Raw genomic sequence first — 18,364 nt, 5'->3', positions numbered from 1 at the left:
TACAAAATGGGTGGGTGATGTTTTCAAACGCCCAAAAGGCTGGAACAGATCCCCCTGCCCCCAGCATGCTCCCTGCTCCCAGCAATTAACTTTGCAGGGTTCCTGAAGCAAAGTGGGAGATCCTGGGGATGTGGCGTGTGCTGATCGAAACAAACTCCCATCACTGAGGAGCAGGATGTGCTTGCTATTTGAATTATTTAGGAGCTTTTGACGTGGCTGATAAAGCAGCACTTTGCAGTATTCAGTCTAATATTGTACGATCTCTAGTTGATTAGGCAGGATGGCAGGATTACCCACAAAGGTTGGGGTAAAACAACACAGAATCTGGTAATTTGTGTGAAGAGCTGGAGTTTCAAGTCATATGCAACTAAAGTGGGGAAAAGAAGTTTTCTTCTCTTAGTTTTTCTTCCAAAAACACTTGACTGCTTTACTTTTCACACAACTTAGAAAAGAGGTTTGTCTTGAGAGGTCCAAGGGTGACAGAAGAAGTGATTCAGTCACCAAACTTAAGCAACACTGATATTTTATGAGTTTTAGAAAGTATTTGTGCAGTGAGAAGTTTACTTGAGTAAAAGAATAGCAAAGCATTGCATGTGTCAAGGACTAAGGAGGAGTAAGAAGCAAAGCATGTTGGATTTTCACAGGAGGAAACCATCAGGCCTGAAGGTAGTAGACAATAAATGAGATGGTCTGGAGGAAACCATAAAATCCAGAAGGGAAGAATCACAAAGAGAGAAGAGCCAAAGGGGTAAATCTAAGACAAGAATCAGAGGAAGGCTGAAAAAAGAAAATAAGAGAAAGTCAAACCCAAAGATTTTCAAAGGAATTGGGAGTAACTCATAAGGTCTCACAAAGCTTATGCAGTTCCTGCTTATTTCTTCTTTCTCACTGCTTCACTTGTTCTGTGCTACTGGCCATCACTTCTAACAAAAAATGTGGGATTATTGGCTCACTGTAAACATAATTAGCAGATTTAATTCTTCTGCCACAGCAGAGAAGAACAAGAAATCTCTGATCTTTTCTGACTGGTCATTTAGTGAAGCACAGGAATGAAATCTATCAGTCTTTTGGAAGGTGGGTGAGAGGCTGGACATGAGCTGGCATTGGGCTGCATCCAAAGCACTGTGGGCAGCAGGTCAAGGCAGACCCCACCCAAAATACTGTGTCCAGCTTTGGGGTCATCAGTGCAGGAAGGACACAGACCTGTTGCAGTCAGTCCACAGGAGGCCACCATGATCATCAGAGGAATGGAGCACATCCCCTGTGAAGAAAGGCTGAGAAAACTGGGATTTTTCAGCCTGGAAAAGAGAAATCTAATGGCCTTCCAGTACCTGAAGGAAGCCTACAAGACAAATGGAGTGAGATTTTTGCAAGAGCATGTAGTGACAGGACAAAAGGGAAAGGGTTTACACTGAAGGAGAGCAGGTTTAGAAGGAAGAAATTAGGAAATTCAGGAAGAAATTATTTCCTGTGAGGGTGGTGAGGCTGTGGCACAGGTTTCCCAGAGAAGCTGTAGATGCCCCATCCCTGGAGGTGTCCAAGACCAGGTTGGACAGGGCTTAGAGCTACCTGGTCTAGTGAAAGCCGTCCCTGTACATGGCACAGGGTGGAAAGAGAGAACTTTTAAGATCTCTGTGTCCTTTTAGGATCATGGCTTCCACATGATGTTCTGCTGGGTCCCAGGAAAGTCTAGTGAACAGGAGGTGGATAGTTAAAATGTGCTTCCTGACTAAACCAGATTCTTTTCTTCGTGATTGATAGTTTTCTGTCAAGCCAAGCAATGAAGAACCGTGGCAAAGGAACAAAATTCCTCAACATTGCTGAGGGCAGCCATACAGAGCTGTTGGTACACTGGCCACAGCACAAGTGTCCACATTCACACAATCACATGCAGTCAAAAGGGACCCAGAAGGATCATCAAGTTCAACTTCTGGCTCTGCCAGGAGACAGCTTTCTGTCAGACCAGTGCAAACTCTGTAAATCCTGCAAACACATCTGGCTTCTTTACCCCATGCCAAATTCAGCACCTTTTCTGCACCTACAAGCCACTAAAGTCAACCTTCAAACAAATTCTCCTTTTAAAGCTGGGAACAGCCTCACATCATCCTTCATAACCAACACAGGCTGAGCAATCCAGCCAGGCAGTTATATGGCTTTTAGTCTCACCCCAAAATATCAGAGGTTTGCATTTCCATGGGGTGTGCCAGTTGCTTGGGGCTGGTCCTATGGGCCCCCAGGGCATGCTGGTGACATCTGCCCCTCTGCCACCAAGAAGCATCAGGACCTAAAATTGACACATCAAGACTTTCCTGATTACCAAAATCACATCAAACCCAGAAGGGTGCTGGGACATCCCCTGCCCATATTGGAGTGCTGGGGTCATGTTGGAGACCCCAAATCCAACCTGCACCAGCTGGAAGCCACCCATGCCTCACCTGGCCAGGAGGAGGGGAGGACCAGGGGCTCTTCCTGCTCTCGTTTTCTCCTGCACACCAAAACGTGTCGGCCCTATAACTTCTGAAGAGGGAAATTGTAAATGTCAGTGCCTTATCTTGGCTCAGCAAACACTTTACTGAACGCAGCCCCGTGTTTACGGAGCGCGTTAATCTCGGCGCCGGGGATTGAGGCACCTTCAGTCTGGGAGTGGTGGCATTAGGAAAGGGACAATAAAGTACAGCAGGATAGCACAGAACTACATTCATTTATAACACTCACCGTGTTACAACCAGCAGCCCTAGCTGAACATGGTGTAAATCATTGCACGCTACTCCTTTCGTGTATGCTCGGGGCTGGGTTTTTTCCCGAGCAATTATTTATTTTTCCTTGTCCCCCACTGTTCTGAATGCAGTTATTGACAAGTAACAAGGTATGAATTGTTATTGCTTTTTCTTTTTTTTTGTCATAAATCCCTGTAGACATTTACTTAACATGAATTAAATCACAATCATGTGTCATTTATTTTGCATAAAATGAGACATAAGTAGTCTTAATCATATAGCTGTAGAAAGAACAACCACACCATTGTTTCCCCTATTTGAACAATAATTCTATATTTAAACTTAAATATTATAATTAGCAGCTTTGTTTGGCTTGCTTAGAAGTAAGATAGGTAAGATTGACACCTCACTTTTGACACCAGACATTAGATTTAATAAGCATAATTTTCATTTATTTGAGTCTAGACTGATTTTTTTATCAATGTATTTATTGTATAAAGCAAATGTACATAAAGAAAGTTGGCATATTTATGAAGAAAGCTGAAATGACTTTTATGTGTTGCTTTGTCGAACTGATAAAATACCTACTGGCATGAAAATACCTATAACAAGAGCTGAAATCACACCAAACTGTAATTGACATGTGATTTTAAAAAATGCTCAAAGTAATAATATACTATCTCATAAGTAAAGATTCTTCTGTTCACTCTTTATCCATTTCCAAGAATCTTTTTGTCATGTAAATTTGCATTGATTAGTTTTTAATTTGACTTTCTAAAAATGTGCTCTGAATACTTAATTCTGGCAAAACTACATCTTTTTCTTTTTTTTTGCTAATATTAATAACAATAATTGCAGCCCACAAATGGAGAGCCTTGATTGATATTTTTTTTAATACACATAAACTTCAGCTGCTTCAAGGACCTTTCATTTTGCTGTTACCTATTTAAGCAGGTGTCTTATGCAAGCAAACCTGGTGGATGCTGAACCAAAAATCACAGTGTGACACTCAAAGTGAGAATTTTGTCAAAAGCACCCTCTGTGAGGATGAATTCAGTGTAAAGCTGATGAAAGAAAGCCCTTTCTGCCACGGAGATGCTGCTCTGGGAGAGGAAGGATCAGGGAGAAGTGGAGAAGGGCATTTCCTAGAGTCAGGGGAAGAAGCTGATGGGGCTTAGTTTCTCCTCCAGAAAAAGTGACCCTGAAATCCAGGGGGTTTCCAAAGCCTGGAACTGCCCCATCAGCCACAGTAAGGGGATGCCAGGACAAAAGGGAGTTGTTCAGGTGCAAATAAAATTGCTGATGGCAGAGCGTGCTTCCAAAATTAACAATAAATCCAGGGAGAGGAACTCTGCTGTAGGACAAGAGAAACAAGCAGCAAAGAATTAAATAAAAAGCAGTAAGCTTTAAGTCCCAGCAAAAGGAAAACAAGAGGTAAAATGAATTACAATGTAATCAAATTATAGAAATGTAGGTATCTGTGCAAAGTTTGAGGTTTTCTCCAACAACATCTTAAAAATACAGATTTTTTTTTATTATTTCTGTTTAAGATGTTAAAAGATATTTCACAAAGTGTACTAGTTTTTGATGTATTTTAAAATATCAAGGTAGACAATTGATTTTCTGGACATCCAAAACCTCATGTATTTTTATAAAATTATATTCATAGCTGTATATTTTATTGTTCATACATTACTTTTGAAGCAAGCTTTTCATTTCTTTTCTCCTTTAAAGAAAAAGCATATCAAATACTACAGTATAGGCATAAAAACAAATTATGTTTGAAATAATCTAAAGATTAAACTTTATTTTTCTTAGCTGATTATATTATTTGAACAATAATATTTTCAAAAAAAAATTATTCATCTGCCTGATGAAAGAACATACCTGATACATATTTTTATTCAAATATTACTCCCATGGAATACTGGCAACATTTTACGTTTCAGCCTAAGCTACAAATTCCTTCAGAACAAATCAAATGTCTTTAAAGAATATTTCTGTTTGAAAAGGAATTAAGCTTTCCTGAAAGAATTTTAAAGGTTGTGATATTCGCAGTCTGATAAAGCAGCACCTTTAATGAAATTCTAATTAGCAATTTCATGCACTTTGCTATTAGTCATATCAGATTAGTGCACATTTTCACAGCCTTCCTTTAATTAAGTGCACTTATTCCAAGTTTCAAACACTTTCCTTATAAGATGAAAACTGTGCTGAAATGTTATTTAGTAAACAGCAGACGTGTGAAAGTAAAGGTGCGTCTGCATGCGCTGATGGACGTTTTTAAACTGCCCACAGATGCGCACAGTCCTGGCTGCTGCCAGCTGCCTCGGGGGCTTTGTTTCCTGGGTTTTGTTTGTGTGTCTTTAAAAAGTGCAAAGGGATGAAGCCCAGTTTTTTTTCAAAGGGCTCCCAAGGTGTTCAGAAGTTTTTTTTTAGGTGCTGCCTCGTGTGCGCGGCTCGGGTAATAGAAACAAAATTTGTGTCTGAAAAATTTCAGGGAGTCCAGACCGCAGCACCCGTGTTTGCTTCCCCAGACATCAGCTCCTGTCCCAGCCCCTTGCAGGGCTGCAGCAGAGGCTCTCAGAGTAAATCCAGCATGTTGGACCCATTATTTTACCCACCCGAATCATCAGCAAAATTCCCATACACTTTAGTGGGAATAGGTTAGGCCTTATCTTTCGTAAAGGATATTGCATTGCAAAGGCAAGTACTTCTAAAATACTGTACATAGCACTCATCTCCCTGCAAGCTGATTAACTTGTGGTCAGCATTGTAAAAGGTGAGAGATTACCAACACCGCATTAATTCACAGAACACCTTGTTTTGCATGATAGGAGCAACACGGGGAGTGATTTAACATACATAATGATAAGCAAGTCTATTATGTGTCAGTAGATAAAGAATATAACGTGTTTCTTCCCCTTTCCCACAATGTGTAGCTGTAAAAACACCAACGTGATCATTTTTCACGGTTTTCATATTTATATATATCTATGAAGGTTTTCTCATTGCAGAGCAGAGTATTTTGTTTTGTTTTTTTTAAATGCTCCTACCCAAGCACTGCTCCTCGGGTCTGTCATGTTCCAGGATTTCCATTTTATTGTATTAGGTAATTGCACATGTTTTTAAACACGTTCTCTTGCTGATGTCATTCATTTAGACTGTAACATTTCTGACATTTTTAGGTAGTCCCTCAGGCCTCATAGCCCTCTTAGCAGGGTCCTTTCAGTAAGGGGTGTTTGCTTTATGATTACTGACTGACATCTCAATAACTTGGAACATATTGAACAGTGCATGTGTAGTGAGCAGCTTTTTTAAATGCATGGTCCACTTTGTCAAGTCATGTGTGAGCCATAATTTAGGCTAATAATTACCAGACATGAATGCTATGAAACATTGATGTCTACACTTTTTTTTTTTTCCCCTCTAAGTACTGAATTTTAATACATCAGAAAAGGTTTTCCTAAGGCCAAGATAAGCCCCCCAAAAAGCTCATATGGAAGCACTTTAAAAGTGATAAATGATTTGGAATGTGCCCTGTCTACTGATGTACGTCTCAGGAAAGAAAATTAGAGCTAACAGGTGTTAGATAGGGAATGGTGAAGCGTTTTAATAGAATTGTCAAAATGTTTGTCCCAGTTGCTGACATTAATGCATACAACAAGAGATGTAATGTTGCACTGCCATTAAATGATTACTTGTTTAAATTTCAAGTCGATGGCAGGAAATCCAAAGTTTGTCCACTGCTTCTCTGTACAGGCCATCCCTCCTGTGCTTTCCTCTATGATTTGCATCAAAGTGTAATGGTTATATGGCTCACGTCTGCATGCTTTAAATAATCCATGCCTGTCAAATTTCATTTTTTCCTCTCAGATCAGAACCATCATAACCCCTTCTCCGACAGCCTTGAAGTCACTACAAATATATTTGTACATTTTGGGGGAAATAATTTAAATGCTCTGAGTTAAGGGATAATTAATCTTTGAATTATTTTCTTACTTCAAATGTATTTACAAAGTAATCTGCATGAACTTGTAATTATTATGTATTTGTGAGGTATTTTCCCTGTAATCACAAGGTATTTACATGGTCATATGAATCTTGTAAATTATAATGATGCTGGGGGAAGGGGTACGAGGAGGGGAGCTCTGCTGCCTACACTAAAAAGCTTTTCCAGAAATCTTTGGAATTCTCCTCAGTAAGGTAGCCTGAAAAGGCAGGAAAAGCACGTCCTTTAGAGATTACTGTGATTTCTGCCAACAAAAGAGATTCAGTATCCACGTACAGTTCAGCTGGGTGAAGGGGGAGAGGGGAGTGCAGATAGTGACTTTGTTTTTTATCTCTTGTTTTAATGGTAAATCATGAATTCAAAAGTTGTTGTCATTTTTCAGAGGAGCAGCATCAGTTTACAGACTGCTAAAAGCTCAGCATCCATTCATGCTTCAAAGACAAAAGGGAGATTTCTCTGTCTAATCTTTGCAGAAGCCTAAATAGGATGTAGCCTGTAGTCAGATCATCTCTGGCTGTAATCTTGTCAGAGCTCAGCACACATGCACAGGCGTGTTCACACACACACACAAACACAGCTTTACAGCCACAGCATTAACAAAGCCATTTCTCCAGCATGGTGAAAGCAAGGGAGCAAGCTGGGTGTATTTTAAAATACTTGGGAGACAGTAAACAGATATTTGGACAAATGAAGTGATTCGGAGCGAGCGCTGCAGTGGGTCAGATTAGAAATGTGGGTGGAAGAGCCTTGGATATCCAGTCACAGGGAGATGTCCTGTGCTAGGAGAGCAGGGCTGTTTCATCCATAACTGGCATCTTATCTCTCTGTAGAGCCTGTGGTTAAAAGCCAGTGCTTTTTTGGAAGCTTTTCCTTACAGATGAGATGTAAAAGCAACGCCTGCCTAACCACTTATATACATTAATAATCCCGCAGCACTTTCCAGAAGAGGAAATATTAACCCAGGCACCACGACAATATTCTGCTTGCTTATAACCCTCATACAATTTAAATTCAATCTGGTGTAATGTTATTTTTGACTTCCTGACCCAAATCTGTGTGTGTTTGTGTGTGTGTGTGTGTGTGTGTGTGTGTAGCTCTGAGCTGTTAAGCAGGTGATTGCTCCAGTCCAACAGTGGATCCATCTCTCTGGTGCCTTGGAAGACATTTCCTAGCCTGTGTTTCAGTGAGCCTGTCCTGGAAAATGTGCTGTATGTAAAACCATTGGCTGAACACGACACAGCATCCACAAGGCCATTTTTATACACACACACATCCTGAGTTTCCTCTGGCTGCCTCATTGCCAGAGCCTGCAGATGGAGAAAGGCTCTCAAATCCCTCTGTTGGTAAAAAGGCGAAAGTGCTCCAGCAATATTTTCCTCTCCTTTTCTGTCTACCCACAGCTCCCTTAGACAGTGTCCAGCGTGTGTGCAATAGCAAAGTGCATTGCTGTGAGTGTCAGAGCCAGGAAATGCCCTCTCATTTCACAAACAAACGGGACCCGAAAGGACAGGCACTGTCAGGGCTCCCATCCTGTCCAGATTGTCCCCCCTCGATGGGGACTGTCACCTGCTGTAGCTGCACCATTGCAGAGGGGCATCCCCTCACACCCTGCCTCTGCAGATTATCAGAGCCAAAGTAGGTGCTGAAAATTCTAGGTAAAAAAAAACAAAACAGCACATCAGCAGCAGCAAAAATTCTAACCCTGTGCACACAAATTTCTGTTCCTGACTGTCCTAACAAGCAGCCAAAAGAGGTTTTTAATGATATTTTAAAATACAATGCTGAGCTTGTATGTTTTATTTCAGTACCATTACTGCAGGTGGCTGCTATTTTTTAGAAACTTTTTTGTGTGGTATTTGAAGACAATAGTTTTTTTTAATGTTATTTTTCCTTCTTCTTCATACCAAAAGTGTAACTCTTGATACAAAAGCTGTAGAAATGGGCCTAAGCTGGGTCAGATTTCAGGTGCCTCAAGCCCACTGATGTGACGTTCCACTGGTGATCCATAGTGAGAGAAATTTGGTGTATGTATTATCTCCTGTCTATTTTCTGTTCATGTCCGTTGCTAAAATTAATTCAAGTAGGTAGCATTTTCAATATCCTACTCATTTCTGTTGTCACAACCCTCTCACCTACCCAAGGCTTACTCCTGTCTAAATAAAAAATTCTGAATGGTCAAATATCAAAGATGAGGCTGTTAAGGCACCTTTTCTAAGAAACATCAGTTCAGGCTGGAATGAGTCAGAGAAGGATTGCTAAGATGATTCTTGGAGCATGTCTTATGAAAGAAGATGAAAGTTTTCTTACTTGCTGTGCTTTGGAAAAAAATGTGCCTGAAGTGTACTGCAGGATGAGCTAGACTGCAATGCTTAAAGATGAAGAAATTAGTTTAAAACCAGTCATGAATAAATAAGTGGAGGCTTAGAACTGGACGTACCTTGTTCCAAAAGGATCAAGGATCTGCAGCAATCTCCAAATTACTGGTTGCAAGGAAAGGCAATCCCTTTCCACAGTGAACTTTAATGCACTGGGAAGCAATGAAGCAATTGATCCTCAGTACATGGGATATCTTTTCCTCTACTGAGGGTTTACAAAGGCTGTATATAAGTAAACAACACAGCAATCTGTTCCATGAGTACCCCAATGTCCTGTGTGATCAGGGCTAGAGGCAAACACCTCAGTTTGCAGCTCTCCCCTGAGCTGGTGTGGAGCACACACTGATTTATTTCCCCACTCTTGCTGAAATACAGGATCAGCCTCCCAACCCTTTCTGCTTGGATGACAGTAAGACACTGTCATGCCTCTGAAAGTGCCATCTCACTGGATCTGGGGGGATAATTGTGCTGAAGAACCCCAAGATTATGCTGCTTAAGAAGCAGATGGAGCCTTGCTTTCTTTTCTGTTCCAGAAACAATTCAAAACATTGGAAATTTTCCACAAACATAGGGAGGAATTAGTACACAGGGAATAGAAGATTCAAACATTGATCTGTCCATTACTCTTGTTAGAGTTTTGACCTTATTCTTTACATTTCAATGCATAGTACACATCTGTTGAGTAAAATGTCTTTAAGGGATCAAAATGCTCTGAGCCCAAAAGATTTTCTAGAAACGTTCCACTCTGATACTTCAGAGTGGGTGTGGAAATCACCTCTGTGAAGCTTTTACATTGGAAGGAAATAGTCTATGGTGGAAAAGAAAAATGTTACTTTAGACTTTCTCCCCTCATACCCTGCTCTAACAGGAGGGTGTTTCTACACAGGCTTGTCCTTTCCCCTGGGTGCTGGTATGGATGACAATGGCTGGACCTTGATCAAACCCTGCACCTCCCTCTATCAAAGCACAGTTATATGATTCCCTCTCAAGTTGTACTCGGGGCCACATCAAATATCCCTGCTAAAGCAAAAAATAAAACAAACAAACAAGGGCATGGAATGATCACTCGCCCAAAGTCCAAATGCATTGCCCATTTGCTGAGCGTCACCATCCAAGTGAAACCTCCAGATCTTCCCACAGCTGACCCTACAGCTCTGACCTTCAGGCTAAAGTTTACAAGGAGAATCGTCAGCAGGAGTAAAAGCAGGAGGAACAGCATCAGGATAAGCTCGGCTGCCTCCAGTGGGAGTGGGGAACACTCAGAGCACCCTTGTTGAGTTATCGACCCACCAGTACTACCCCAATGGCCTGCCACAGGCAGCTTGCCCTCCACTGGCAGGCAGCACTGGTGTGAGCTCCAGTCTCACAGGCGCTTTTGCCACTGAAAACAGCCCTGGTAGTGAAGTTCTAGTTGAGTAGAGCCCATCTAACACCCCTATAGCTGTTGATGGGGTCAACTGGGAACATTTCAGAAGGTCTGTCTCTCCCTGTGAACTGATGAGATGTGGGGGGCTTATTCACAGAAGACTAAACTCTGTTGGATGAGTGAAAGAAAAGGTGATTAAGTGTGGTGAGACATCCTTCAGCAGACAGGCAGCTCATCAGGGGAAACTCGGTGACCTCAGAGGCCATGAGAATATATCAGAAGTGTCTCCACTTGCGGAGGAGAAGACACGGACCTGGGCCGACCTCCCGCTGATGCAGGAGGAGCTCTGGCAGTTTGTGTTGGCTCAGGAGCATTCCCCTCATCCCCCTTGAGTAGCAGCAGTGCTTCTCCCTCTGTGGAGCTGAATAATCTCTCTCACAGCAGCTCCCAGCCAGTGCTGGAGCCTTCCCTGAGCCCAGGATCGCTCCTGCGTCGGCAGCGCAACATCCCTGGGCTCAGCCCAGGAACGTGCACATGAGACTCACTGGAAAGAAGCATTTCACCCAGACAATATTTCCTGCTTGAAGCAGTCGTTCTCCCCACAGCACCACCACTTACCCAGCCTGGGAATGCTTTTCATTAAACGCAAAACACATATTTTGTATCCGCGTGAGCCCACGCTCTTTGTGCCATTCATCATTATGCATACCTGATACATTCTGCAAACCCCCAATTCTCCTGCTTTCTGCCTTTCCAGGCATTTCTGAAATCAAATGAAAATATTACACCTCTCTTTACTTTTAAACATGTTTTTTTCCAAAGCAAATGCATTCTGTGTTTCAAGTAAGATACCACCATGTATTTATGGGAGTTTAATAAGTTCTTCCATTAATAACATAGACAAACTAATTTACCAGAACGTGTCTGTTTTAAACTTTGGGAACAAAGAGTGGGAGTATGAAAATCAATCTTTCCTTTGTACTTGAGCCACTGACCCATTAAAGCTTTGAAGATCATTTCTTTAAGAAATTGTGAGGAGTTATTTAACTACAAACAGCAGCTACCTTCCCATTCCAGCTGCGTAATCAACCGTAATAAATTAGAGGAGGAAAAATAAAGGTTCACTCCATTTTTTTATTTTTTTTATAACGAAAAATTCTTAATAGTGCTTTGACAAATGGGCCAAAGCAGAAAGAAGGCCTCATTCTTCCTGAGATTGCTGTTTAGCACAAATTAAAACATTGCTTAAAAGCTTTTTTTTTTTTTTCTTTACTGATGGCTCAAAAATGTTCTTAGTTACCCAGGCTTAATTATTTAACTCAAATTAATTGTAAAAGTTACCCAACACTAGAAAAAGTTAGCCAACCTGTGAACTACGACATTGGTAATGGTTGCATGTATAAAAATATACAGCAACTCCTTTTTCTGCTTGAAAAATGAACTCCTGATGATATTATTTATTGTTAGTTGCCATTATTGACTATTTCACAGTTTAACACTAATATGCTCCGTTATGTAAGAGTGCGAATTTACAATAATCTTCATCTTAAACTGCTTAAGCTATCTACATGCTAAACAATCACAATGATGTTCTAGTTGTAAGAAACTCCAGTGGAAAAACCTGTATGGAACATCACTAAAACCTGTTTGCAGAAGGCAGAAAAACACCAGCCTTTAAAAAAAATGCTAACATATGGATAATGCAAATTTAAAAAAAATACCTCTTTTGATTCAGTTTTGATGGGTTGTCCATATGATAAATACACAACTGTTTTCAAAGTCTTCACGTGTTCCGAAATAGCATTTGTTTCTTGCTGGAAGAGTATGGTGCTCAGTGACAAGGGATAGGAGGTGGACCCTGAAGCACTTCCCAATTCAAAGGCTGGAAAAACCACATCAAAGGGGTAAAAATTCAGATTTTTTTTTTTTTATTATTTTCTGCTTTTCTAAAGTATTTTTTGCTAAATCTACCAGGGCTTTTATCCTTTCCAAACAAGGACATCAGAAGTTCCTTCCCCTGCCCATACAAGATGTTCAGGAAAAGAGAGCTTAATAAACACTTTGCCATTTTGTAATATAGATTATACTGAAATTCACACTTCCAGAGAGGTTTTGGCACAAAATGTGATGCAGTTTATACCAGGGAGTTCAGCCACTGTGCCAGACAGTCACTGCCCACACAGTACAGGCACTGGTAACTCACTGCTTATTCATCTGCACAAGACTGGGGACAGCTCTAGACAAACCTGCAGTCATCTGCTGCTTTTTGCTGCCCTCAAAAATCCCAAACATTTAGATTCAGTTAACATATTGGGTAATATTTTGCACTTATATACTTCAGTCAATTTTATTCCAATTAGATTTGCTACAGGTTTTATATATACAAATATATATATTTCAAGACATTTGTATTTGCTCATCAAACAGATCTGTTTATTAGTCTGAGAGATACTCAGTCCAGCTACATCAATTTGCAAGTCTTTAGCAGGTTATTATTTGTAGAAGCATCCAAAAAGTTGTATTCTGAGTGGGTGCTAACACTTCATGTGGATCAAGGTCCAAGTTCCAAGGTCCAGTTCCTCAGGGATATTTAGAGAAGTATATTTTATTGATTGAAGGATTAAGTTGCTTTGAGGATCTGACCTGAAATCCTCAGCTTCACAGACTTCAGAGAAATGATGCCATTTATTGCTGCCATGGGTCAAGTTCTTGCCTCCAGGGCCAGCTTTGACCAGCTCAGTGTTCCCTGTCTAGGTTGCTCTAAAACTGCCCAAATTATGCAAACCCTTTCATTAAGGCCAGCCACACCTGGAATTCTCATGAGAACAGCTTTTCCCAGAGCATTTCACTGATTTATCTTATTGGGGCTAGTTGAACATATCTGCTGGAATCTTATTAATTATTAATTTTTTTACTGCTTTTGGCTAAACGAGCCCCTTGAACTTGATTAAAAGAGTCTGGGCACATAATATTCAGACAACAGGTTGCCTGGGAACTCTTCACGTTCTCCTGTTTGCTGCTCAGTATTCAAGATACACTCACCAGTCACCCTGGAGCACGTGTCCATCCTACATATAGTGAGCACCATCTCCAGCTTTTGGTCAAAAACATCTCCATGTTTTTGACCAAAACCCAGATGAACAGTCAAAAACGTGTTTAGACACACACTTGAGTCCTTCTCACAGCAAATAACACAACTGTGAGCTGACATTCTTTAAACAGATAACAGCAAAGACAAGGACAAACCCATTTTCAATACTCTAATAAGATAATCATTACTTGTAATGAAGGAAAATTGGGGATTCCCAATGTTGCCAGAAAGTCCTGATTACCCAGCCCTCAGACACAGCTCATTCTGGTTCATTCTGTCTCAAAAATGTGGGAAAATCTATATTTTTTAATCTCTTTTGTTCCAGTTTCTCAAAAACTAGGAAGGTTTCTCCCCAAGGGAGAAATTTCAGTGTAGTCACATGCTTAAAATGGGGAAAGATTCATTCAACAAAATTCAGAACTTCAAAATTACACCTGGAATATTTCTCCCCTCTATTAATACTGGAGATGAGAAAGTGCCAGAAAAGGCATAAAATATGGTGGAGAGAAGTTTTAAAAACACCTAAATCACTGAAGAGCTCATGGCTCCTGGACATATAAACCTGAATCCCTAAAATGTTTCTGAATAAAAGAAACAGTAGAAATATCTCTCTACTCCCCATCTCCATTCCTGGCAAATAAATCATATGCTGAAAGAAATTACCTTTAGGGTTCCTTTCTTTTCAAATCAGTGTAATTTCTCTCAGAGCATCCATCTGATTTAGCTGTAGTGCAGTCCATAACATCATTAGAACAACACATTTTTGTGTCAATTAACAATGTACTACGAGGTCTGCCCTTGCAACTATGTCAACATATTCTTCACCACTGGAGATCATAAAATACAGACAGCAATAGTGTTAAAAAACAGGCTTTTAGATCCATTTTACTTTGTTGCAACACTGCTTTGCAGATACTAAATTAGAGCCCATTTAAACCATTCAAGCATATAATCAAATTTCAGTAATGAGTTATTAATTAAGCAGGGGCATCCAATTCTGTGCTAACTGCCTCATAAACAATCGACAGGAGATTTGTGAATTTTGACTTCCTGACACTATTAAACAAATCAATATTAGGTTTCAGACACAGCAATTCAGACAGTTTTCCCTGTTATTTGGCAATCGTCTGCCTGGAATACTAATGAAAGAATTAAGAGCTGTAGATTTTGCATGTGTTCCATCAAAAAGATCCTTATCTGTGGGGAATTGGGGCCTGATTTGCATGGCAGAAGACTTTGCTTTTGTAGGTACAATTTTTCTCAATATGTCACTCATTAGTATTTATAAACTACAGAGCACTGAAGCCTTCAGCCCCTATTCATAATGAACAGTCATATCCCTGCTGGAGACACAACTGAACAAAGCTGTTTATTTATATATTTAGTGGTCCTTTCCCTTTTGTAGCCAACCCAACCTGCAGAAAACTTGGATCTAAGGAGAGCTCTGTGCAACTTGCATTTCATTTATTTTTTTGAAAGGGGTGTGTGCATGTATAAATTTATATACATATATATCCATGAATCCATATACACAATTATTTGAATAACAATTAGCTGTGTAAGCAACACCTTTGTCTACACACAGCAATTCACCTAAAAATCACCTTCAAAAATTTTTGATATTTTTCGCAGATTTATTTTTAATTTCCCTCTCCCTGCTGTTGAAATGAATTCAGGCCCCAGTTCAGGCAAGCTTTGGAGCTAAGCAGGGTTTTGCTGAATGGGGGATTAGTGCTGTGCAAAGTGCTGGGTTAACAGGGCTGCAGGATGGAGTCCAGAGAGCAGCACAATGGTGCTGCCTCCTCCTCCGGCCGCCCTTTGCCGCTCTCACAGAGTTGAACTTCACCTAGGGATAAGTGAGTGTTTAGTTTTCATAATCACATGGTCTTTGGCCCCTTAATGAAGAAGACAGCAGGGGCTAGCAGCACCTGTTGAGGTAATGGCTTTGTAAGAAGGATTATGTGGCTGCTGAGAAGGCACGTGGCCAGTTCTCAGGGTGCTCTGGATATGCTTATCCCAGGGTTTTGGATGGTTGTGCTGGAAAATTCTGGCTGCTCTCTCCAGAATCAGCTGAAGCAAAAGTATGACCAAAGCCCTGACCTAAAACTTCTCCTCCACCTGTGTCTGTGATTGAGTATTCTGCATAAATTCTGGCTTAGAGTCTACAGGAGGCTCTTTTCTCACATCAGTTTACTGTTTCACAGGCTGTGTTTACATTTTCTGTTAGTTTCAGTATCTCCATCTCAGTCCCAGATGCAAGAAAAATGCACAAAGGTATATCAGACTTAAAATGAAGTTAATATTTGTTATACGCACCTCAGTTTCTAACACTAAAACCGACCCCTGCCAGCAGAAGCACTGAATCTTGTTTGGTTAGCAAAACTTGTGTTGTGTTTACATGAACAAGTATCCAACAATTTAAAGGATAAAAGCCTCCCTAGCACAGAAATCAGTGTGAAAATAGGTCAGAGACCAAGCCTTTGGAAAATAACATTGGCGGGTAATGATAAAAGTACTGTGAGTGATCAGTTCCAAAGTGGGTCAGGACTCTGTCTGCAGGAACAACACTCCTGCTTTATTTCTCCTGTGGAGTACTAATGTGCAAGCTACACCCCAGGACCCCCTTCTTCTGCAGGCAGAGGAGAAAAGGTTTCCTCCCCCACAAACAGCTCCTAGTCAAAACAACAAATAAATTATAATGCATGCACAGAGTTAGAAAATGCTGTCAGAGGACAGCACAAGGAAATTAATCTGCCTACTAAATGGCAGGGGGAATGTAGGACTGAATGCATCTGAGTTTTGTTTTATTTTGCTTTTCTCACAGCCTCTCTCTTCCATTATTTCCTTCTCTCTACGATCTTAAGACATCTAACTCATTAAAAATCTTCTTTTTAATTATCTGCCAGGAAGAAAAATTAGCATAATTAAGGACATTGAAATTTAGATTAACAACCAACCTAATACATGGCACTGCTTCCTAGAAGAGACCATTTCTTTTAAATCATCATAGACTACCCAAAGATTTCCTTTTGGTTTCTGTCTAGATTTCTGCTCAATATGGCTCTGAGAACATATTTGAGTGCAAATCACTTGATCTGTTCAGCAGCGTGCCCTTGTTGGGTTTTTTTCATGAACTCACAGAATCACCGAATGGTTTGGACTGGAAAGGACCTGAAAGAGCAGCTAATTCCAGACCCCTGTCTTGGGCAGGGACACATTCCACTAGACCAGATTGCCCAAAACCCCACCCAGCCTGGCCCAGAACACTTCCAGGGACAGGGCAGCTTCCTGATGCTCTCCCATAAATTTCAACAGGAGCACCATCCTGCCAAGGGCCTGCAAGAACAGGGTCCCAGTGACCTGAGGTGAATTTATTCCCCCACTGAACCCAAGTGCCACCAGTAGGAGACTGAATTTCAAAGCCTTCCTCTATCATCAGTGCTGGAATGATTGAGTTTAAGTACCTAAAAACACAATTGAACCTACAAAAGTAAATAAAAGTGTCATAAATAAGATAAGAAAACATGTTTCCTTAGCTGACTTATAAAAGCAAAGATATGTGTTGCTCATTTGGCTAACACACACACACACACACAGTGATCTCTTGAACTCTCTGTGTTCCCTTCTTGCCTTGTTTTCAACAAGCCCTTGGAAATTCTCAAGTCACTGGTCAGTTCAAGCTCACCTTCCAGTAGAAGAGAAGTGAGGTGGGGAGTGTGTTCTGCTGGCTGAGGGATCCAGAGGATGCAGCCAATGCTGACCACTTTCAACACCAGTGCTTGGTGAAGAGATGTTCTGGAGGGGCTCGTCTCCTGTAGGAAATACCAGAAAAACTAATCGGAAAAGTGCCACCAGGGACTGCTGGAGGTTCTTGTGCTGCAATTGCACCTGCTAAAATACATGTGTTCTTTCTGTTTTGACATGTTTCTGACAGTGGCAGTGTGATAAACATGCTGGAAACCAAATGAGTCCCTACATCTTGAGCTACCCAGACCTTCTCTGTGTCTGATCTGCACCTATTCAACAAAGTCTGGCATTTCCAGGTGTCCAGAAACCCTTGATGGATACAATTGCCTAAACAGCAGAGCCAAAACACCCTTGGCATTGCTGGAGTAAATCCCCACTCCACTGTCAGCCACGCGCCAGGGAAGGCTGCAGCAGGGGTATGTTCCCCATGGATGCTCCATGAACCAACTGAGCTCAACCCACAGCCACAAATCTTAGAGGAAACCAGGTTTCAGCAGCTCTGCCTCTCACAGAGCTGTGTTGCTGTTAAGGTGAGAATATTCCCCTCGGTGTGGAAAAAATATGAAGCCTGAATAAATTAAAAACGGGAGCTATGTTACACGTTACTGTCATTTAATTAACATCTCATAATGTGTTGCTTAAGGAATCAAGGCTCTATCAGGATAAAGCCTATAAGCATTTCCCCTGTTTAATCAAAAATGTAGATCACATCACATTTTATTTCTTAAAAAAATTACACACTTATTGAAAAAGCTATGATTAAATTTTATATTAAGTGCCATTTCTCTGAATTAATTCTCCTCCTAAAAATTCAGTGTCAAAGAGGAACATGGAAATTAGTGTATGAAATTTGGAAATCTGCAAGGATAGATAGATGGGTTCATTTGACTTTATTAAATTTTGTTCATTGTACACTGATAATAACAATATTTATCCCTATAACACTCTATGTGAATATATTCTGACATTGTAGTTTGGACTAGCCACCACTTCTTACACAAACTGGCAATTCCTACTGAAAGGAACTCCTTTCTTTTTAGGTTTCCTATCTTCTTT

Source organism: Pseudopodoces humilis, chromosome 9 (genome assembly GCF_049639895.1).
Source record: "Pseudopodoces humilis isolate 2021_Gansu_Grassland_sample_001 chromosome 9, ASM4963989v1, whole genome shotgun sequence".
In the NCBI taxonomy this organism is placed as follows: Eukaryota; Metazoa; Chordata; class Aves; order Passeriformes; family Paridae; genus Pseudopodoces; species Pseudopodoces humilis.
Note: the sequence above shows the minus strand (reverse complement) of the source record.